The 24,204-nt window shown below is 40.0% G+C and overlaps 1 long non-coding RNA gene across 2 annotated transcripts; it reads left to right on the top strand.

The window, feature by feature from the left end:
* The first annotated feature begins 3,095 nt into the window (after positions 1-3,095).
* On the top strand, positions 3,096-13,791 carry LOC113040360 (uncharacterized). Of its 2 annotated transcripts, none has more exons than XR_003275197.1 (4): positions 3,096-3,663; positions 6,651-6,950; positions 7,327-7,428; positions 13,581-13,791. It is a non-coding gene; the product is annotated as an uncharacterized LOC113040360 (long non-coding RNA). The 2 variants fall into 2 exon arrangements; XR_003275196.1 differs by lacking the exon at positions 13,581-13,791 and adding an exon at positions 11,112-12,208.
* The last annotated feature ends 10,413 nt before the right edge of the window (positions 13,792-24,204 follow it).

Here is a 24,204-nt window from a genome sequence, read left to right on the forward strand (position 1 = left end):
TATTGTGTGATTTATTTTGCATTCAGTTTTCAGTTAAATATATTTCACAATATCAAAGTTGTTGTGAAACATTGTGAACATATCTAAACTCACTGGTTAAATCTTATGTGCCCTCAGAAGTTTGCGCTCTGCAAGTGAACAACGCCTTGTGGTGCCATCCCAAAGAAGTTCAAAATCACTCTCAAGGACCTTTTCCTGGACTGTGTCCAGCTGGTGGAATGACCTCCCAATCTCAATTCGTACAGCTTTGAGTCTTTACTCATTTTCAAGAAACATCTAAAGACCCATCTTTTTCACCAGAACTTAACCAACTAATGCTAGCACTTTATCTTCTTTTCTTGTCTTTCATATTAAAAAAAAAAAAAAAAAAACCTGGCTATGTGTTCTGTACTAGACTAACTGAGACTTGTCATGGCACTTGTATACTGTTGTTGTTCTCTTGTTGACCTGACTGCTTCTATTGTTCTCATTTGTAAGTAGCTTTGGATAAAATCGTCTGTTAAATGATTAAATGTAAATGTTTATACAGGACTGTACAGAAAGTGCACAAGTGGGAGAGAGTGGAGGGGACTGCGTTAGAAAGGACCTAGCGCTGGGACACTTTCAAGGATCACCCGAAGCAGAACCACACTGTATGCACGAGGCTGTTGGGTCTAACATTTTAGAGTCCCCTTTGGTAGAAATCTCATTCTGCATTCCCCACGGTAAAGAAGACACAGTCCAGGTGGTTCCCATTAGAACCCCCCCCCCCTCGTGGTGCCCCCCCTAACACTGGTCCCTTGGAATTGACCTAATCTTCCCTCCCCTTACAGCGGTCCTGGTTGAAGGTTCCCTTCTCGAACGGTGTAACACATTTTCACTGCTCAAATGTACACATCTCTTGTAGTGAGACACATTACTAAAACATGTTTTTTACAGAAACTGTAGTTTTCCACCAAAATAAAAGATCAACTGGTTTCAGTCATAAAGGTACAAGGGTTTTTCTTGCAAGTGCTGCAAAAAATATGCATTTATATGCAAAAATATTTTACAAAAACCTTTAAATATTATTGTATTTGGATTGTTCTACTACATGTTTTTAACAATACATCCATGCATACTCTGCATAATAAAGTTTGGGATTATTTTCATCTGTTTTATACAGTATTTTTCCAAAATAAAAGTGCAGTTTTACAATTTTGAGCATGTGGTAGTTTTTTGAAGTTGACTGTAAAGCCATCCCAACAAACATGAGACGTCTATACGACGTGCAGATCAAGTCTAAATTGCGTCGGTCGGTCTGGACCATATCTGGACGTCTACTCGACGTGCAAATCCGGTTCATATCTGGACGTCGATATGAGGTTCAAAATTTAACCGTTGGGCTAAGGATTTTCTTGGACATCTGTAGAACGTGCAGAACAGGTTCAGGAAATCGACATAAGTTTTTTTTTTATACATATAAACACAAAGCAATCCTTTGATTTCTGATTTAAATATCACATATAGCCTATACTCCTCTGAAACATTTAGGTGATAAATTAATGTAATCTATAAATGTTTAAAAACATAGGCCTAATTAAAGTACCATAATGTGACCATATTAAATCTTACATGGATTTATTTATTTATTTATTTGAGTGGTATAGCATTGACAGAAACCACAGTTTACATCTGTATTAGATCTATAAATTAAATATAGTTAATTAAAGTTAAATAGATTCAAATATATTAACGTTTATTTAAATAGATAATTAAATTGAAATAGTATTATATCATATTAAAAAACAAATATTTAACACGTAGATTTAAATGAAATGAAATACAGTGTATACGTGCGCTCGCCACGAGGGAGAGTTAACGTGATGCTACGTTAGTGACGTAAACGTGATGGCAGAAAAAAAAATGTCAACGTGATGGCACAAACAATCACGAAGACGGAAGAATAATTCAGTTTATTACATTTTTATTTATTTCTACGTTGAGGACACTTTATAAACCTACAGAGATACCTGACTAGCGAACAACCTTCACAACGGGACGGAGCTTATTAACGTTAACGTTACTTGGAAATTCAAACAGTAACGGTCATCTGACTACTGGTGTTGAGCCAAAGGTAAGCATAAATGTGCTTTTATTCGTCATTTTATCAATCTAATGTTAAATTTCACTTCAGATTAATATTTCAAATTATTTATTTGGATTAGAAAGATTATATATTTTTTTAAATTCCTCTTTTTGTAATTGTTCATATCCCTGCTGGTTTATTTTAGGTGGTTCAATTTACAGTCTGAGGTAAAATTATGATGATCCTTTTTAACTTAGTTATTAAAATTGGTCACTAAAACAGGTAAGCTGTGAAATTAGCCACTTTAAACTTTAAAAAAAAAAAAGTAAAATCATGTTTTGAAATGATTCACTAAAGGCAAAAAATCAGTCAGGCAGAATTTTCTGATCATATCTTCACCACAGAGGTAAAAATAAGCATTGTGAAGACAGGACAGTTCCTCCTTCCACACCAGACTCTGCTGTATATGGATGTCTGTCCACTAGCACAGGACATTTACAACATTTTGGTGCCAGGGACCCCTAGCAGAGAAGATTTTTCAAGGACACCCTCAGAATTACAAGATTTTAAGGCTTAAAATTACTGTGGGTTATAATGAACATAATATGATTGTTTTATTTATTCATTTAGTTTTTTTAAATGATCCCCATTTTTTAAATAATACATTTGTTTAATAATACAGCACAATATAGGGCTAAGTTGCACCAGGTCAGGAAAAAACACATAAGTTGCATCGGTGTATAAGAAACATTTTACTATTAATTTCAGAAATAATTTAAATACTGATAAATAAAACAAATGTAAAGAAACTTAAAAACTATAAACACTGTAAAGATTTTGTTTTCTCTCACTTCAAATCATTTAAATTTAATGCTATTCAAAACAGAACAAAAATAAAAGTATTTAGGGCTATGTATAAAATAAACTAATTCTAGTGCCATTAGTTACAAGCAGTATATCTTTTGTTAAATAAAGAAACCAAAAAAAAACTAAAACACTTGCCATCTCAGTTTCTGTGAAGCTCATCCTGAAAACACAGAGGTACAGACAATGCTACTGTGTACAGACAGACTTGAGAGAGTGAGAACTATATTTATAGACACTTTTAAGTGCCCACTTTTATGTTTACATTGTGCTTAATGTTTCTTTAAGTTTATTTACAAGTAAAAAGATAAATTGCATAGAAATAAACATGAGATTAAATTGAATGCAGCCTAAGAGTGTTTATTTTGTCCAGAAATCTGAACTCAATTTTAACCTCCTAGAGACGTCCTATGGAGGTCGATATTGGACGTCCAAAAGACGTCGAAAAAAGACGTCATAAAAACTTTCATTCTGGCTCTTCGAGGGACGTACTTTCGAAAAGACGCCGTTTCAACGTACTTTTGCTCAGTGGGATTGCTGCCAGTAATTTGATTTTTAGCCTTGCATGTACAGTGTTGATCTAAATGCAAACTCGGATCTAACTGAACATACAAATGTGTATTTATACATGGTGCCAGGTGCGACGGTGAAACAACATCGTGTTATCAACGTTGATTAACTTTTCAAAATCAACACCTCATTCAGCGTTAATCCAAGGTCTGCAGAACGACCGTAATTCACCCGTGATGAAGGTAAGACGGTGAAACAGCGTCGCGATTTCAACTGTGAATCAACGTCGGTAATTCAAGGTAATTCAACGTTGATTCAACCCTGGAACCTAACGTTGTTTCAACGTTGAAATGCCAGCTGGGTTATACATCATTGTGATTTGGGCACATACCATGCTTTAAATCGTATTTTAAGGTTGGATAAGTGCCGTGTTTGTTGGCAAAATTATGTTTTTTGTGCCACCCCAAAGTAACTACTGGCCACCCCTCTGAAGCATTCCGGGCTCCGACACTGGTGCCGTCGTCCGACTCTCTAACCATTAGGCCACGACTAACCCATATCATATCATATATCATATCATGTCAAGAACAATCTCTTTATTAAACCATGCTTTTTTTAGTGTCTGACTCCATGCAAAGCTTCGTTGTAATCTTCATCCCAACACGGAAACATTTTCGACTTCCTGATTGACTTTACATCCATTTTAAACTGCGTCACAACAACTCTCTCAAATATCCGTTAAAGTGTGAAGAGTTTAACACGAGAGCGACATTCTACAATAATACATGATATTACAAGCAGAGAACTCAACTTACCGTCAACTCTGAGAAGAGAAGGATTTTAACTCTGCATTTTAACTCTTCAAAATGCGCGTTTACTCTCGAGGGTACGTTCGCGTTTACTTTCGGTTTCAACACTCTTCTTCTTCCTCCTCTTCTTCCTCTTCTTCTATTATGAAGGCGGCTACAAACCCATTTAAAAGGTGAATTTACGCCTCCTACTGGATTGGGTGACGGATATTAATTACAACAAACCTTAAACAAACAAAATGATACAATTATTCTGTACACTTCATTACGTGATTTTAAATCCTATTTATTAAACCTACTGCTTTTAAATAGCTCATATTTGCATAATATACTTCATACTGTGCTGGAGCATTATTTAGTATTGTCTTAACTGTTATATTTTCGATATTCAGAATACTTAATTCTTCTATTAATCTCATTCTTTCTCTTTCATATGCTTTACAGTTTAATAGTATATGTTCACAGTCTCTGGTAGACCACATTTATTGTAATTATTATTCATGTTTACCAATAATAAATAGTGACTGATTAAGTCAAGTAATAATAATAATAATTAATATTGTCATCATTTAAAATGTATTTGTCTTACTTGGACATATTGTTATAAAAACTAAGTTTGTTAATATAATAATAATAATAATAATTATTATTATTATTATTATTATTATTATTATTATTATTATTGTTATTATAAATGTTTGATCTAAATCTCTAAATTGTCCTATGGTTTGACTTTCTCAAGGATGTTCAATAAATTTCAACTTTTATAAATTAAAAAGAAAAGCATACAATTGTTCATAAATACCTCAGACATAATTTTACAAGTCTCTATTTTAGAAATTGGCGATATGAACTTGAAACGCTGTCACCGAAAACGTTGTCCTCCGGTGTGACATCATGTCCTGTTTATAAACTCCATGGACAACTTTAATTAGTTAAAGGGCCAGAATTGTGTTTTACAAAAAAGGGTTTTTACTGCAGATTTGTCAACTACGCAAATATATTTTCCTATCCATATCCTGAAAGAACAATATATTGAGTAAAACAAATTGAATAAACTTTACAGTCAGGTGTCAGTGATGTGTTCATTGGGATGGATGTGAGTGTTTAGGTGAAACTGTAGGTTGTGAAAATCTGCCGAGGGCCCCCAAAACGCTAGGGCCAGCCCTGGGTACAACTCTAAAACTGAAAACGAAGACTTATTTGATAAATTAGAAATGTGCTTAACACATTGTTTATCCAAATTCACTTTTATTAAGTGGCAGTGATTTTAATATTACTCTAGACAAGTCCCTTGACAGATGGCCTCATCGTTCTCAAACTTCTTCCAATATCAGACTTAAGGCCTTCATGCAGAAATTTGGTCTAAAAGACATTTGGAGGGAGAAATACCCTAATTTAAAATCCTTTACATGGAACAATAAGGCATGTACTGCCATGCTCATATTGATTATTGGCTAGCCTCTTGTAGCTTACAGAAAGAAAAGATTTTAATTCACATTCTTCTTATGCCATTGATAGACCATAAATAAGTTTCTATTAATGTTGGTCCACAATCTTTCTCTAACAACCATTATAACTCTTACTGGAAACTTAATAATTCAATTCTGGACAACGAATCTGTTAAGATGACCATTCGCAAGTTGATTGCACATTATTTGAATTTAGCTCAACTGAGTTATGATTATTGTAATAACTGGGAATTACTGAAGTTTGAAATTGGGACATTTTTAAGAAATTATGTAAGTGTATTAGCCAGTGCCAGGAAATATGAAGAAAGAAATATAATTTCAAAGATCACAGCCCTCACTCAAAGCAGTTCTGTCCTCAATTCTGTGGCAATGATCTAGGTCCATGTTAACAGATGGATCTTCTAACCAAACACTACGGATTGTCACAAAACTTACCTCAGTATCTCTAATGTGCAATTAATATTTTTCAATCCAGTGCAGAGCATCTTAACTGCATAATCCTGAAGATTATTATTGTTCATGTTCAGCTCTTTCAGATTGGTATCTGATCCAAGAACTGAAGCCAGAGCTGGACAGCTTTTTTCAGTTAAGCCACGATCATTTAACCTACAAGAGAAATAAATAAAATCACAGAGTTAGATACATGTAATACATTTGTTAAATACATACACAGAGAGAGGGAGAGAGAGAGACAGAGAGAGAGAGACAGAGAGTGACTCACGTTGGCTATTTCTCCCAGCTACTGGTTAATAAAAAACCATTCTTCGGGGACCTCACCTGCATCCTCATCCGTGTGCTTCTTCACCCCGTCACACTGGTGGAGAATGCGGGCATTGCAGTGAAGAAGTTACCGACCAGGACCTCTCCACATTTGATATCACCCCACTTGGATTGCTACAGACACTTTTCTTTTCTGGTTTGGCTCACGTCCACTTTCTGTTTCCCCAGGTGGCGCTCCTCCCCCAAAGATGGAAGACCTGCTAAAACACCTCACCGAAGTGAGCATCCAGCAGCAGATCATGGAGCACATGGCCTCCTGACAAGGGGAAACTAAACGCGAGCCCGCCGCACTCCGCATGACCACTGCCCTGCGAACTCTGCTACCTGACCCCCGTGCCCAGGCTGCACAGCCCAAGATGACGGCGCATGATGACGTTGAAACATTCTTCCAAATGTTTAGATTTTTAGAATTCAGAAGTTGATCCATCCACACCAGGGATTTATTTAACTTAAGATCCTTAATGGCATGTAAGACTTCCTCTATACACACAGAATTATCACACAGTTGCTTTTTGTCTTCACTTATAGATTTAGTATTATTACGACTATCTAAGAAATCATAAGTATCTTTTTCATTAAAACTAGATTCATAAAGAGAGCTATAGAGGGATGAACAATAACCAGCAACAGATCTCGGGTCATGTGTTAATATACCATTAATATTCAAATGTGAAACTGTATTTTTTTTAAATGATGACAAGTGTCACAATATATATAGATAATATTATTATTTATCATTATTATTATTATTATTATTATTATTATTATTGTCACATAGACATAACAATCCAGAAAGGAACAGCTTTACCTTTTTTGCAACAATTTCCACTGTTTGTCCTTTTAGTGTGTCCGGTGTCTTCAAACCCAGCAGACGGGACAAAGTGAATGCACATCTTCAGTCCCATGTCTAAAAAGCTGTTATCCATGGAGCTATGAACATCTTGAGGTATTTGTTATCATACATTTGCAAGAAATAGTATTTAAGATTTTGTCATAATATCATCTTCATCAAAATCAATTCACAAACTCTGTATACTTAAGAGAACAGAACACAATTCATTTTAGTCTCACACATCCTATTAAACATTTCATCAAATGCAGCACAGAGGTCTGTTTATGATGGTTTGGAGTTAAACTCTCCAGAATTCAAGTCCTCTGGAAACTGTCTAAAGAAACACATCGAGCGTAAACACACCAAGTCAGGACATTAATGCCAGATTTCATCTAGCAAGCCAGTGTATCGACAGAACAAATGGAATATATGCTGTGCTAAATGTTGAAGTGGTCACAGTATTGCTCTTCATATTAATTTCAATACATGGAGAGATCAGCAAAACATGAACTGTGAATCAAACGAATGCCAAGTAAACATGAAAGCTGCACAGAGGAGTGTCATCTTATCTTCTCAGTGTGAGCACATCAGGTCTGTAAGTTACTGCACATCCTCAGCTGAACCAGTAACCCTAAAAGAAGACATCTGAACAGAAATGGTGAAAGCAAGGTGGTTCAGTGAGGAGAAAAACAAGCTCTGTCTTGCTCCTCAGCAGCTGGTCAACGATAGCAGCACACCACTATCTGTGGAAACCTCCATTAACTCCTTTCAGACAAACACAATTATTTAAGTTTTTGAGCCAGATGGGTCATATTATAGCCGTTTGGAGGGAGTTGTTGTGGTTTACAACAAGAAGTTAAACACATGGCACTGCCCTGTGCCAAAGTACAGCGTTAAAGGGTTAGTTCACCCAGATAGCAAATTTATGTAATTAATAACTTACCCTCATGTTGTTCCAAACCAGTAAGACCTCCGTTTATCTTCAGAACACAGTTTAAGATATTTTAGATTTAGTCCGAGAGCTCTCAGTCCCTCCATTGAAACTGTGTGTACGGTATACTGTCCATGTCCAGAAAGGTAAGAAAAACATCATCAAAGTAGTCCATGTGACATCAGAGGGTCAGTTAGAATTTGTTGAAGCATCGAAAATACATTTTGGTCCAAAAATACGACTTTATTCAGCATTGTCTTCTCTTCCGTGTCTGTTGTGAGAGAGAGTTCAAAACAAAGCAGTCTGGATATCTGGTTCGCGAACAAATCATTCAGTTCACCAAATCGAACTGAATCGTTTTAAACGGTTCGCAACTCTAATACGCATTAATCCACAAATGACTTAAGCTGTTAACTTTTTTAATGTTGCTGACACTCCCTCTGAGTTCAAACAAACCAATATCCCGGAGTAATTCATTTACTCAAACAGTACACTGACAGAACTGCTGTGAAGAGAGAACTGAAGATGAACACAGAGCCGAGCCAGATAACAAACAACAGACTGACTTTTGGACTAGCTGTAGTTTGTTTACTAAGCGTGCAGAACAACCACCCAATAAAGCATTACAATAATCTAATCTTGAGGTCATAAATGCATGGATTAACATTTCTGCATTTGACATTGAGAGTAGGGCTGGGACAATGCGTCGAGGTCATCGATGACGTCGACGCAAAAAATACGTAGACGCAAAATATGCGCATCGATTCGTCGACCTGTTTTTATTTCTCTAAAAGACGTTTGCAAAACTTTTACCTTATGTGCGCTGAATATACGCGATGGCCGGATCAACATTCTGTCCAACGTTATATAACCATTCCAGGGGTTTTTCTGCATTGATCTTTTTTTGGCGGCTGTCAAAGCCTTATTTGATCGGTGAATGATGTAGAATAGAATGAGAGAGAGCCCCGGCTGTGCACGCGCACTCACAGTCTTCAAACAACACGAGCGCTTCTTGCTCTCTCTCTCCCTTGTGCATATTAATCAAAATCATTAAACACGATAGAAAAAGTTTCACGCGCGCTCGCGCACTCACAGTCTTCAAACTACACGAGCGCTGTCTTGCTCTCTCTCTCTCTCTCTCTCTCTCTCTCTCTCTCTCTCTCTCTCTCTTTCTCTCCCTCGTGCATATTAACCAAAATCATTAGACACGATAGAAAAAGGACGGAACGCCAAAATTTCACGTGGAGCATTCAGAGATTTTTTTTTCTCCATGACAGGCTGCTGGCTCCCCCTGTTATTTATTTATTTATTTATTTTTTGGAAAAGCACTCTCTGTATTAGCTTAAAGCCCTCAAGTTTACATTGGTTACTGTATTCTTTCAATTACTCTAAACAAGTATTTTGGGTGACCTTTTTTATTGAATGCTAGACATCAAGTTGTTGTTATTTTCATCAGTAAGCTAGGCCCTATGTGTTCAGTAAGCTTGTTTCAGTAAGCTATGTGTTTTCAAGGCTTCAAGGTTTTATTGAGTGCTATCTCTATACAAGTGCAAAGTAATGCATTCTTAGTCAGTCTTTTATTTTGTAATTTTAAGAGCAATCAACATATATTGCAATGTTAAGGAATTCATGTTTTTTTCATTCAGATATGTAAATCAACATGTATAAATTGTTAGTAGTCAATTAATGGGGAGATAGTCAAAATCAAATCGGTCTGGAAAAATTAATCGTTAGATTAATCGTTGCATCAAAAAATAATCGCTAGATTAATCGTTTAAAAAATAATCGTTTATCCAGGCCCTAATTGAGAGCATAGGCCGTAATTAAGATATATTTTTGAGATGGAAAAATGCAGTTTTACAAATGCTAGAAACGTGGCTTTCTAAGGAAAAATTGCGATCAAATAGCACACCTAGGTTCCTAACTGATGACGAAGAACTGACAGAGCAACCATCAAGTCTTAGACAGTGTTCTAGGTTATTACAAGCAGAGTTTTTAGGTCCTATAATTAACACCTCTGTTTTTTAAATCTAGAGTATGATTTCGACAATGAGTAGGTCCTGAAACATGTTGTCTAACACCAATAGAGTTCAGAATGTCTATAAATGCTGATCCCAATGCATCTTTTTCATTATCGACATGGATATTAAAATCACCAACTATTAAAACTTTATCTGCAGCCAGAACTAACTCGGATGTAAAATCACCAAACTCTTTAATAAAGTCTGTATGGTGCCCTGGTGACCTGTATACAGTAGCCAGTACAAACATAACAGGGGATTTATCATTAACATTGGTTTCTCTGGATAATGTTATATGAAGCACCATTACTTCAAACGAGTTATACTTGAAGCCTGCCCTCTAAAAAAAATCCTGAAAACATTGTTAGAAATTGAAGCAACACCTCCCCCTTTGACTTTTAGATGTGGCTCATGTTTATAACATAATCTTGGGGGGTGGACTCATTTAAAATAATATAATCATCAGGTTTTAGCCAGTTTAAGTGCAGAAAAACGCTTGTCTTTTATTTTGTATTTTGCGTGTATGTTTCCAGGTGGTTTGGTCACGTGGGATCGGTGGGTATATACCTGGTAGCGTTTCCTGTTTGGTTTAGGTGTAGTAGAGAGGGGGTGAGTAGCGGGGAGTGCTCACTTTCTGTTGACTGTTTATCATCAATCGTTTCTAGTTGGTCTGTTATCATGCCAATAAATGTTGTTGGATTTGCAATGAACGAAAACGCGTCAAGGATTATTCCTGCTGCTTAGCCTCTCAGCGGCTATAGGTTGCCGCTATATTTAGTCAACAGAAAAATTACACAACTTTTGGATTATGGACGCAACTTGGAAACGGCTGTTTCTGCTTACAGCATGTTGTGGCGGACGTGCACCGTGAAATGGACTGATGGACACGACGCACATACAAACGGCAAACGAGGTATGTCAGCGGTTATAATGGATTGCGCTGTATTGCTGTTGTGGAAGACGCTGTTGTAGTTGTTACATTGGATTGAAGTTGGATTGGCATTGGATTGAACGAGCTTTGTGTTGCTCTTGCATATTTATGGGCTCTCGCGTGCTGCCTAGCTACGTTCATTCATTGTTTGGCTCTGTGAGCGCGCTGTTTGAAATGGAGCTCACATTGTCCGTAGTGTTGGAGAATGAATTCTGAGGATATGGAGCACGCTGCTGATAGCAGCAAACAAGAGCGTAAACCCATGGCAAAGGCCTTGGTGGCTGAAATTGAAGCCTTGCAAAGGGATCGCAAGAGTAAAGTGAATAAAGTGAAGAATTTGATTGGGTCAATGAAAGAGCTGATGATATGTGATGACAATGCGTCTCAAGTGTGTTCAATGTTGAAAACGATACAGTTGCTGATGGATGATGCATCTGTGTTACATAAAAAAGTATTGCCTCTACTACCTTTTGAGGAGCAAAATAAACAAAATGAATGGTTTGACTCCATTTTGAAACATTATAATGGCTTAGTGGATGACGTTCAACAATGGACGACTGAAACTAGGAAATTGAATCCCTGCACTGATCTTTCTAATATCTGTGAGCCTGTGGATGGGGACGCCATATATGCAACGTCTCAAGGGGTTTGTGCATCTGATATTTCACCCTCTGTTGACGTGGTGTCCACGACACACCATACTCAGCCCTCTAATGTACATCTACAAGCAGGAATGGATTCTGGGAACTTTGAAAATGAAATTCAACCAATGGATAGTGCTTCAAATATAAGCCATAAAAGATCTTCGGTATCAACATCACATGGGTCTTGATCAAGCCGATCCTCCATTCGACTTAAGGCTGAGGCAGAACTGGCTGCTTTATTGGCTTCCCAACAAATGCTGCAAAGGAAACATGATTTAGAGGAACAGGAGGAACTGTTGAGGAGAAGAAGGGAAAAACTGGAACTGGAAACTAAGAGACCAACTAGACAACTAGAGCCCCAGATACAGATCCCCTGTAAAGACCTTGTCTCAGAGGAGCACCAGGACAAGACCACAGGAAACAGATGATTCTTCTGCACAATCTGACTTTGCTGCAGCCTGGAATTGAACTACTGGCTTCGTCTGGTCAGAGGAGAACTGGCCCCCCAACTGAGCCTGGTTTCTCCCAAGGTTTTTTTCTCCATTCTGTCACCAATGGAGTTTCGGTTCCTTGCCGCTGACGCCTCTGGCTTGCTTAGTTGGGGTCACTTCATCTACAGCGATTTCGTTGACTTGATTGCAAATAAATGCACAGACACTTTAAACTGAACAGAGATGACATAACTGAATTCAATGATGTAATGCCTTTAACTATCATTTTGCATTATTGACACACTGTTTTCCTAATGAATGTTGTTCAGTTGTGTTGACGCAATGTATTTTGTTTAATGCGCTATATAAATAAAGGTGACTTAACTAGCATGTTGCTAGCATGGTTAGCAAGTTACTCACAGGTCACTAGCATGTTTCTAGCATGCTAGTAACTTGCTAATCATGCTAGAAACATGCTAGTGACCTGTGAGTAATTTGTTAACCATGCTAGCAACATGCTAGTACCTTGCTAATCATACTAGTGACATCCTAGACACTTTCTTATCATGCTAGAAACTTGTAAGTAGCATCTTAATCATGCTAGCAACATGCTAGTAGCTTGTTAATCATGCTTGCGACATCCTAGTCACTTACTAGTCATGCTAGCAACATGCAATTTACTTGCTACTCATGCTAACAGCATGTTAATGATGCTTGCAACATGTTAATAACTTGTTAAACATGCTAGTGTAACTGGTGTGTATAATTGACTGAATTTAATTTGCTTTCTTTTAATTCCTATATTGGATTATTATTATTTTTTATAAATTCTATAAGTTTCATAATAAGAATGGGTTAGTGAACTCCACAAAATTTTGTTCATTTATTATTGTTTGCAGGTTAAAATTACATAATATTAGATTCGGGGAACTTTTTCTTTGGATTCTGTCTGGGGAGGGAATTATATCAGTGGAACACATCCGGGGTTTTCCCCGCGTGCGATGTGCGATAGCCTCAGTCCACCTGTGTGCGAGGCTAAGGAGCACATGTATTATTGAGCTCTCCCCGTAATTGACTCTGGTATGATGATATTTCTTGTCCAAAATGCGTATTTATCGCTGGATTAATGTGATTTATTCTATACTAGCACTTGATTGTATTAGTTATGATGGAAATGTATATTTTGAGGTGTTATTTGACCTTAATGATGTGCATTGTGACGTTAACTAATTAGCATCATATGCTTAGTGTGCCAGAGAGGGAGAAGCGGTCGCCTTTTGATCCACTGATTATTTCTTCTCACTACAGTAAAGGAAAGTGCTAAATCTCATCGAAGAGTGGTCGTGTGGTCTCTGTGTGTGTGAGGGTGACCCGTCCAGACATGCTACATAAATTTGGTGCCGTGACCCGGATGCGCCAGATCTGCAGTAGCTGATCGCTGGGGTTTGACAACGCCGAATCACAACGCTTCTGAAATCATCGGACAAAGACTCTTCATCGTTGACGTTTTGCTGGTGGTGTCTGGACGTGGAACTGAGTAACTGAACTCTCGCTTTACATTACTCACACATTGGACTTTACACTTTGCGCATATTTGAAGGTTTCCTTTTTTTTATTTGTTTTCTTTATTTCTGTATTTAAAAGTGAATAACAGTGAAGTAATTTTTGCTTGTGTTTTCATCAATCTACCTTTCATATGGCAGAAGGGGGGTGGAACGAAGATTTAGTGACGCCACACATTGGCCGGGGTCGTGGGTTTTTTGGGGTACCTGAGCCTGTAGTAGGCAAACCACGTGTTTTGGTGTTTGATTCTGCGACTATTTCGGACATGTCTGATAATGAGTCGAATAAACCAAAGTCTTCCACTCCTGCCAATGTTGGTTGTGACAGTGTTACACAGCAGCTGCGCGACCTCATTGGCGAGCATGGAAACCAGATTGGTGATTCAATTGTTCCACGATTGTTAACTAGCCAGAATTCTGTATTACCTGATTCTTCTCCATCGGTTGAGCAGCAACCTTCTGGGTCCATACCCCTGTCTACAAGCCTTGATTTGTCTAAGTTAAAACCTGATAGTAAAAGCTGACATTAGAGAACCAATGTTCAGGGGGGATGGTAGTGACAAATGCTCCATAGTGGAGTGGATTGAACAGATGAATGTTTATCTGACCAAAAAGGGTTGCAACAAAACTGATAGTTTAGAAGAAATACTGAACCATCTATGTGGTCGGGCAAAAAGCATCGTTAAGGTTAAGCTGAAAAGTAGTCCAGTTGTTGTACTTTGTCCCGAAGTTGTCTACGAGGTACTGCGGTGCTATTTTAGCGAGAGCCCTGGCTCGTGCCAGCCGTTGGCCGACTTTTATGCCACGCAGCCGAAGAAAAGTGAGCGCCCTGTTGATTATTGGGTCAGGTTGAATGAGGCAGCCGAGCTAGCATACACTCACCTGAAAAGATACGGTGGCAAAATGGAAAACATGAGCTCAGAAGTTTCAATAATGTTTATCAGAAACTGCCCTAATTCTGACCTTTCCAGTGTTTTTAGGTGTAAGTCCATAAGCAAATGGTCTGCAGAGGAAGTCCAAGAGGCCATCGATGAGTACGAGAGGGACTGTAAGTCCTGGAAACCAGGTTCACCTCTGCCTAAGGTCGTAGTAAATCAGGCTGTTGTTACAGAGGAAGCAGTTGGAAATCAGGTAGCTACTTGAAGCGAAAGTGTGGGTGCAACCTCACCAGTATGTATCACAGATCTTCACACTAAGCCAAATGAAGTAAATGATTCGGGCACTTTAGAGCGGGTGCTGAAAATGTTAGAACGGGTGTTGGAGCGCACAACCTTACCAGTTTCAGAAACAAAACCTTGAACGTCACCGTGTTAATGAGCTTCTCCTTGTGCAGTGTGCGGAGACCGATCCCATTCGACTCACTCGCACTGCATGAGAGAAAAAAGATGCCTTGATTGTTTTGAATTTGGTCACCAACATAGGCAGTGTCACAGGGTTGTTGCCCGGGGCGTGGCCCAGACCAGTGATGATCAGGGAAACTAGATCACTCACATTGGGGAGAGGGCAGTGTGAGTGTCGAGAATCAACCTCTCATCAGTGAGGATGATCCTATGGTCATCTATATCAACCAGTGTCAGACTGAGTCAAGCGGCAGTATTATCTTGTTCCAAAACATTGCAAAGCTGGAGAAAGCTGACAGTTTGTTTTATACCGATGTGTTGGTGAATGATACGGTCGCTTGTCAAGGCCTGTTAGACACTGGTTCTATGGCGTGTACTATCAACGAGGAAATTGAGCGCAGGTTGTTGGATGCATGTGGGACTCTTGAGCCTGAGCAGCCCCACACTGATGTGTTGCTTATCGGTTGTGGTGGTGTTCGGGTCAAACCTAAGTGTATCCATCAGCTGAAGATGTGCGTGTATGGATTTCCGGTTATTGTGCCTACCTTGGTTGTGCCAGGGCAAAAAGACCAGCTAATTGTTGGTACTGACGTCATCAAGTATGTCATGAGTCAACTTCTACAATTCTACAAGGGAACCTGAGATTCAGCGTTTTTTGAGTATGCTGTCTGGACATGATAGATGGGAAGGTAGTAGTATTCCAACCGTTGTTGGGACTGCCAAGCTCACTCAGGCCGTCACGCTCTTACCTCACCAAGAGCACCTCGTGTGGGGTAGACTTCCAACCAGTTCCACTGTTTCTGTTGGTAGCACAGTGTTGATTGAGCCATCTAGGGCACAAACCCATAAGAAGAGTGTTCTTGTTGGACGTGTCATAGCTACTTTGCCTGGTGACAGATGGGTGCCGGTTAAGTTGATTAACCCATCCAATAAACCTGTAACTTTAAGACTTAATGCCAAAATAGCAGATGTTTCTCCCGTTTTAGCAGTTGAAGACCTCGATATGTGGCCTGGACATGATGATGGGGGAACTGTGAATGTGCAGAGCCAAGCTGTCTCCTCTAGCACAGGTGCAGCGGTTAGTTCTCCTTCTGGAATTCGTGAGGCACTGCAGGAGCTTGGTCTTAGCGATCTCGATATTGAGTCGTGTGAGGTCACTCAGTACTGGAAAGACAAGCTTCTGCAGTTGATCCAAGGATATCAAGATGTGTTTTCTAAACATAAGTTAGACTGCGGTAAAGCCAAAGAGTTTGTCCACAGGATTCACCTGTCAGATAACCGCCCGTTTAGACTTCCGTATCGACGCGTTCCCCCTGCTCAATATCAGAAACTGAGAAAAGTGCTCTCTGAGATGGAAGAGCAAGAGATTATCCGCAAGTCTTGCAGTGAGTGGGCATCCCCGTTGGTCCTGGTATGGAAGAAAAGTGGTGATCTTCGCGTTTGTGTTGATTACCGCTGGCTTAATGCCCGAACCATCAAGGATGCTCACCCCCTACCTCACCAAGCAGACTGCTTGGCGGCCTTGGGTGGAAACGCAGTCTTTAGCTCAATGGATCTCACCTCCGGCTTTTATAACATCTCGATGGCAGAGGAGGACAAAAACCTTACTGCCTTCACCACACCGATGGGGCTTTTTGAGTTTAATCTCTTACCGCAAGGGCTCTGCAATAGCCCCGCTAGCTTTATGCGTCTGATGACGAACATCTTCGGTGATCAAAATTTCTTGACGTTACTCTGTTATCTTGATGACCTACTTGTGTATGCCCCAGATGAAGGTGAAGGCATTAGGAGACTCGAGATGGTGTTCAGTAGGCTCCGAGAGCATGGGCTAAAATTAGCCCCCAAAAAATGTAATTTCCTCCGGAGAAGTGTGCGGTTTTTAGGGCACATCATTGACAGTTCAGGGGTAGCAACCGACCCAGATAAAGTCAGCTCTATCGGAGCGGTAACAGAGACTGATTTGATGATGGAGGATGGGGTAACCCCATCCCAAAGGAAAATTAAATCTTTCCTTGGGATGGTGTTGTATTACCAGAGGTTCATCCAAAGTTGTTCTGCCATTGCGAAACCCCTGTTTGCCTTAACAGCCGCACCAAGGGGTAAGAAGCCTCCGGAGAAGGGTGCTTCATTCAGGAAGTTGAGTCCTGGTGACTGGAAAGAAGAGCACAGTAGGGCCTTCCAGCAGTTAAAAGGTGCTCTGATGGATTCTGTGGTCTTGACGCATCCTGATTTTAGCAGCCCATTTATTTTGTCCACTGACGCGTCCCTGGACGGGTTGGGTGCTGTGTTATCGCAGGTTGCAGAGGGTGAGACTAGGGCCCGGCCTATTGCTTTCGCTAGCAAAGCTCTTACACGCGCTCAGGCCAAGTATCCTGCTCACCGCTTAGAGTTCTTGGCTTTGAAGTGGTCCGTCTGTGACAAATTCAGCCACTGGCTAAAAGGGCATGATTTTGTCGTATGGACGGACAACAATCCCTTAACTTACATTCTCACTAAGCCCAAGCTCGACGCGTGTGAGCAGAGGTGGGTTTCCAAGTTGGCACCCTATCGTTTCAGTATCAAGTACATACCTGGGAGTAAGAACATAGTAGCCGATGCCTTAAGTCGTCAACCCTTCGTCCACAACCGGGTCAGTCAGAGGCTGCTGAATGAGCCTTACAATACATTGCTTGAGGAAGCTGAACAATTTGAGAAAGAGACCGTGCAGGACGCATTTAGGCTTAGTGCTGGTATTCAGAGCATTGAATGTTCTCCTTGTGTAATGTCATGCCATTGTCCACTTTCTAGTGCCGAGGTGTCTGCTGTGTTAGAGGGTCATAACGACTGGGAAGCAGGGGTCGAATCGAGAGCTGTCTCTTGGATTGCCCATGACACCCATTGTTTGTTGCCTCCTGGGCAATGCCCATTACCAGTCTTCTCATTAGACGAACTTCGAGACAGACAGCAACATGATCCTTGTCTGTCCAGGGTCCTGTTTTATGTAAATAGGGGCAAGAGAGCCTCTCGTCGTGAGCGTGCTGGTGAAACGTATAAGGTGCTCAGGATCTTGAAGCAGTGGGACAAGTTAAAGATACTGTTATGGTGTACTTTATCGTGTAACCAAAGATAATCTGACAGGAAAGAAACTGTTACAGTATGTTGTTCCCTCTTCTTTGATCACACAGGTCATGACCGGCATTCACGACGAAGCAGGGTGCCAGGGTAGAACAATGCACCTGGCAAGACAAAGGTTCTTTTGGGTCGGGCTGGAATCTGATGTTCGCAGATATGTAAAGTGTTGCAAGCGCTGCGTTGTTAGTAAAACGCCTGAACCCGAAGGCAGAGCCCCACTAGAGAGTGTGAGAACATCAAGTCCAATGGAGCTGGTATGTATAGACTTTTGGACCGCAGAAAGTTCAAAAGGTCGTAATGTGGACGTGTTGGTAGTAACTGACCACTTTTCTCGGATGGCTCACGCTTTCCCATGTCGTGACCAGTCGGCAAAACAGGTAGCACGTCAGTTGTGGGATCGCTATTTTTGTGTGTACGGTTTTCCTGACAGGATCCACTCGGATCAGGGGGCAAATTTTGAGAGCCAACTGATCCGAGAGTTGCTGCAGGTTGCCGGTGTGAAAAAGTCCCGAACAACTGCTTACCACCCGATGGGGAAATGGCCTTGTTGAGAGGTTTAATAGAACCCTAGGCAGCATGATCAGAGCGCTCCCGGCGAGGTCTAAGGAAAAGTGGTCCCAGTTGCTCCAGACACTGACCTTTGCGTACAACTGTACCGCGCACAAATCCACAGGTTATGCTCCATTTTACCTGATGTTTGGTAGAATCCCGAAGCTGCCCGTGGATGTGATGTTTGGCAACGTTGTAAGAGACTGTGACATTGTTGATCACGACAAGTATGTAAAGAGGTTAAAAGATGATCTAAAAGAAGCACTTACAGTTGCTCAGAAAAACATTGATGCCAGTCAGCAACATTAGGCTGAGTTGTATAATCAAAGGACAAAAGGTCTTAACATTGAGTTGGGTGATCAAGTTCTGCTGGCCAACAAGGGTGAGCGTGGGAAAAGAAAACTGGCAGACAGGTGGGAGTCCACGCCCTATAGGGTAGTTGCGCTAAACCCACAGTGTCACATTTACCGTATACGTAACACCAAGACAGGTCAGGAGAAAACTGTTCACCGCAATTTGCTGTTGCAAGCAAACTTCCTTCCACTTGAGTTTGAGGAATCTGAATCATTTGAGGACAGTGGTGAATCTGCCCTTAGCAGTAGAAGTTTATCAATGGATGTTGTTGGTTCTGCATCTGATTTGTGTCCTTTGTTGGAACGAGTCGCCAGTTGGGTGGAAAGGACCGCAGTTTCTGATGACCCTCAGCAGAGGTTGTCCTGCAGATCTGAAAGCCTTGAATCATTGAACAAAGTCTCGGAGTCAACCGGACATGAGCAATTAGCTGCAAAGAATGATTGTACCAAGGTGGAAAATACTGTAAGCAGTCCAGATGAAGGACAGAGCCGTGATTCTCGCAGTTCTGTTTCTGAGGCAGTTGGCCATAGTGACCATAGCGGTTCACCTCTTGAAGCTGTTGAGCCACCTCCTGGTTCAGGGGATATGAGAGTTCGGACCAGAGTAGGTAGGATTGTGAAACCAGTCAACAGACTGATCGAGAACATGACTCAATCAGTGAACACTTTTCCCCACCCCTGTAGGGGTCAGCCAGCTGTTTTTTTTCGTTGTTTTTTTTCCGTACACACACACACACACACACACACACACACAGATATATATATATATATATATATATATATATGTATATGTAAGGCATATAAATGCAGAATCTGAATCAAAATGTGTTTGATTTAAGCCTGCATTTAAAAATTTTGTGTCATAAAATTATATCGGGCGTAAGCTCAACTAACGCGATCGTTATAAAGGTGTTTAAACAACATACACTTCCACTTGCATGTATTTTACAATCGGAATATCAGATATTTCATACCATAGCATAGCTAACACATTTGTGAATAAGGGCCTAGGCCCGGTTCCCCAAAACGTTCTTATCGCTAAGTAGTTCTTAACCTATTCCTTAACCTCTCTCTTAACCTTATGGCACGATTCCTGACACGTTCGTAAGCTAAGTATATCTTCTGTAAGTCATACTTTCGTAAGGTTGGTCTGGACCATTCGTAAGCTCTCTCTTAGCCTTGCTTGAGCTCAAGACGCTACTGTACAGCAGTCTTTAGAAACCAGCGCAGTGCAGTACAGGTCAAACTATGGTATTTTGACAATGTTGTGGCTCAACAATGATTTTCTGTTATTTTTAAGACTCATAATTATATTCACAATGGATACAGGCCTATTTATGAAGTTGACTTTATGTGGTATCAGAACTAATATGGTGGTAATTAGCCTTTCATAATGTAATTAAAGCGAATTGACAATCAATTTTTTGATAATTAAAATCTGGCAAACAATTTGGCTCTAAATGGCTAAGATCTATAAATGGGTAAGCATGGTTGTGTCGAATAAGCGACCATAGCAGCGATCCAACGTGTCCTTGTATTGAATCAAAGACGGAGCCGGACGCGGAGCTGTTTAGTCCATGTCAATTTTTTTTAATCTGCAAAACTTAAGCCCTTCTGACATTTTGCCTGATGTGGCTATATATAAAAAAAAAATCGCCTCCCGAGATAACTCATTATGGAGCTGTTGGACCTTCTCAGACCTGCGCTTGTCAGCCTAATGCAGTGTAATTTTGCTTTAAGCCCTGAAGGCCAACGCTACTTTTTTTTTTTTTTTTTTTTTTTGCTACAGAGAGATTCATCGAGGTCGTTGGAGAGGGCTACGACATGATCAAGACCTCGGTGTGGTGATACGTCCACACTGTCACCAACGCCCTTCTGCGCCATGCCGGGGATTACATCCTGGTTGGATGGCACACTCCCTATCACCAATTCATCTGTGATTGATCAGGCGTAGGCTACTCATCGCGAAAGGGAGACGCGGCCATAAATGTGCAGGTTATAATGGACCACAGGGGTGTGATCTCCAGCAAAACTTCAAGTTCCTCTGACGAGAGGCTTGGTGCCCTTTTTTACGTTGCTTCCCCATCATATTCTGTATCTAACTCTCTCTCTCTCTTTGTTCATTGTAGATAGGTTGCTTTTTATTTAAAACATAAACCAATTGCAATCAATACCGCATTAAACAGAAGTGACTGCAGCTGCTTGCCAATCAATTCAGATTGTAAAATACCTTACCATTAATATAAAAGTGTATTATATAATTTTTATAAGTCGTTAAACCCATGTCAAGAAGCGGCACAAGCGGCACAGCGGGATAAGGAGGGTGGATGATTAGCGAGGGATACACGGTTCGTCTATCCGTCACAACATATCGTGTGAACATATTACTGACCATTTGATAATTAAATTTATAGTCTATATTCTACTAATAACTTAAACTATGTTAAAATAAATGTTACTGTAATCATTTGAGGAATGTTTCATTTGCATAGAACGTGTTGTCTTTCTTAACGCTGTATTGCACCTTCGCGTGAAGTGGAAAATCGATTCCTGAGCAATCGATGCCAACTAATTCAGCACCCTGACTTTGGACAGCGTTCTTGTGATGTCGGACGTAAGAGGCAGCGTGCTAAGAAGCTTCCTAAGGGACACTTCGGGGAACACACTTAGGAACATAAACAACTTTGGTAAGATATATCTTTCGAGGTCTTCTTAGCGCGTTAAGAGTGTGCGTTGGACTTGAAGCACGACTGCAGACGGTGGATTCGCTTTTTTGTTGTTCTGTTTTCTATCAGGATCAAAAACACAACAAATGAAAGTGTTTATCTGTATTTCTGACTGATGAGAACTATGCATATACATTCATAAATCAGTCAATTTTGTATTTTATTATGAGATTTTATTCTAATGTGATCAGTGACTCAAGCACTGATGGACCAAAGAGCATGCATTTCGACATTTGCAGTAAAAACTTCATATATAAATTCTCAGAAAATGCATTTAATACCAATATATTGAAACGTCTGTTTATATACTCCATTAATAAAGGAGTCCAGACATTGGAAAAATATTGGTCCACATGCGTTTTATATTTAATATGAGGGAAATAGACATGGATGCATGCGTGACACAAAAAAACTTTAACTTTTAGGTTGCAAAATATTTTATTCTGTCAATTACACTAAGGTTATTACATTGTCTGCTATATATATTTGCTTCTTATTTATTAAATACGGGCAATTGGTTGATAAAACATTGATCAAAATTAAAATACAATTTATACAAAATGAATAAATTTTTAAAAGAGTTTTCTATAAAACAAAACTTAATGAAGTCGTCAAAATCATGTTTTACCAAAAACAGCACCGTTGCTAGGAGGGCGCCAGCGCCTCTGCCTCGCGAGTGGATGATAGCCCTGAAGACGCCTAGCAATGATATACCCTTAGTGGTAGTATACCTTTAGTTAAGTTATACCTTAAGAGTCTTCGTAGCACGCTAAGAGACAACGTTATTGGGAAACGCAGTCCAGGTATGCGTTTCATAAAGCGCTGTTCTTTGGTCAGAACCATGGAGAGCGATCGCGGATAGGTCTGTATTATGCACCGAAACTTTTAACAATGCAACAAAATATTTAAAGAGCATCAAACTATTAAAATCTATATTATGTATACGCACAGATAATATAACAGCTATATTAGTCAATATTTTTATTAGGTTAAGCAGTGATTGGATAACGTTCTTATATATATATATATATATATATATATATATATATATATATATATATATATATATATATATATATATATATATATAATTATTATTATTATTATATATTTTTATTTTTTATTTTTTTATTTATCATTTTTAAATTAAGGCCCACCCACAATTGCCCATCCGAAACTGGAATCCTGGCACCGTGCCTGTGCCACACTGAGCTGTGTGTAACGCCCACAGACGTGAAGTGAATGAGACAGAGGCTGTCCTGTACTGTCTGAAATGGTTAACTCTGTGGCGATGCATGTGCAAAACAGATTTAACTGATTTATCGGACTGCCACGTCTGCAGCTCCCTGTTGTGAACGCTGGCGCTGTTAGCTGCCGCTGCTCAGGGAGGGAATTTTAAACCTTTTAGCGCTTCAAAATCGTCCTGCACTTATGAATGCATGGATGCCTCTATGAACTGTTATTAAATCATTTTAAGGAGTCTGAACTGAACTGTTTCCACGCCGATTCGGCGGGTTTGTACGCTGGTTGATCTACCCGCGTACCTATGACTGTTGTTGCTTTATGCTGCTGCCGATCGACTGACGGTCACATCTCCAGCCGATTGACTGCCGGTTACTAAGTGTTCTTTCGCCGGCACGCGGTTCCACTATGATGATCACTGAGCTACTGGTGCGGATGAACTACATCTGGGTCGTTCTTTCTGCAATATACCACTCGATAGCATGGGCGATGCTCCAGTATTCGGCGGCGGAACTTACTCAGCTCCGTTTACGTCCTTTTAATCTTCTGTCAGCTCCACATCTTCCCTTGGATATTGTGTACATTCCACGTCGGAAATATATACATCGCGGGTCTCGGCGGAGTTATAACACCGATGGCTCATGTCAAATACGGTCCTTTTGGTCATCTAAACCACGCCCGCCTAGGAGGCTTACACGGACTGTCAATCGCAGTGTATTAATCAACCCGGCCAGATCGGTTGGCAACGATTCTGGTAAAAACAATTTTTTCTTTGGATTACTTAACATACGATCGCTTTCCACTAAAGGACCCCTGGTGTACGATCTACTGTCTGACCGTGAGTTTGACTTTCTCTGTCTAACTGAGACATGGCAGAAACCAGACGACTTTTTCCATCTAAACGAGTGTGTTCCCCCAGGATATAGTTATGTTTGTAAATCTCGTGATACGGGAAGGGGAGGGGGGCTAGCAATACTTTATAAAGAGAAATTGAAAGTATCTCAGTTGACTCTATCTACATATTCTTCTTTTGAGTCAATTGTCATAAA

This window comes from Carassius auratus, chromosome 22 (assembly GCF_003368295.1).
Source record: "Carassius auratus strain Wakin chromosome 22, ASM336829v1, whole genome shotgun sequence".
NCBI lineage: Eukaryota > Metazoa > Chordata > Actinopteri > Cypriniformes > Cyprinidae > Carassius > Carassius auratus.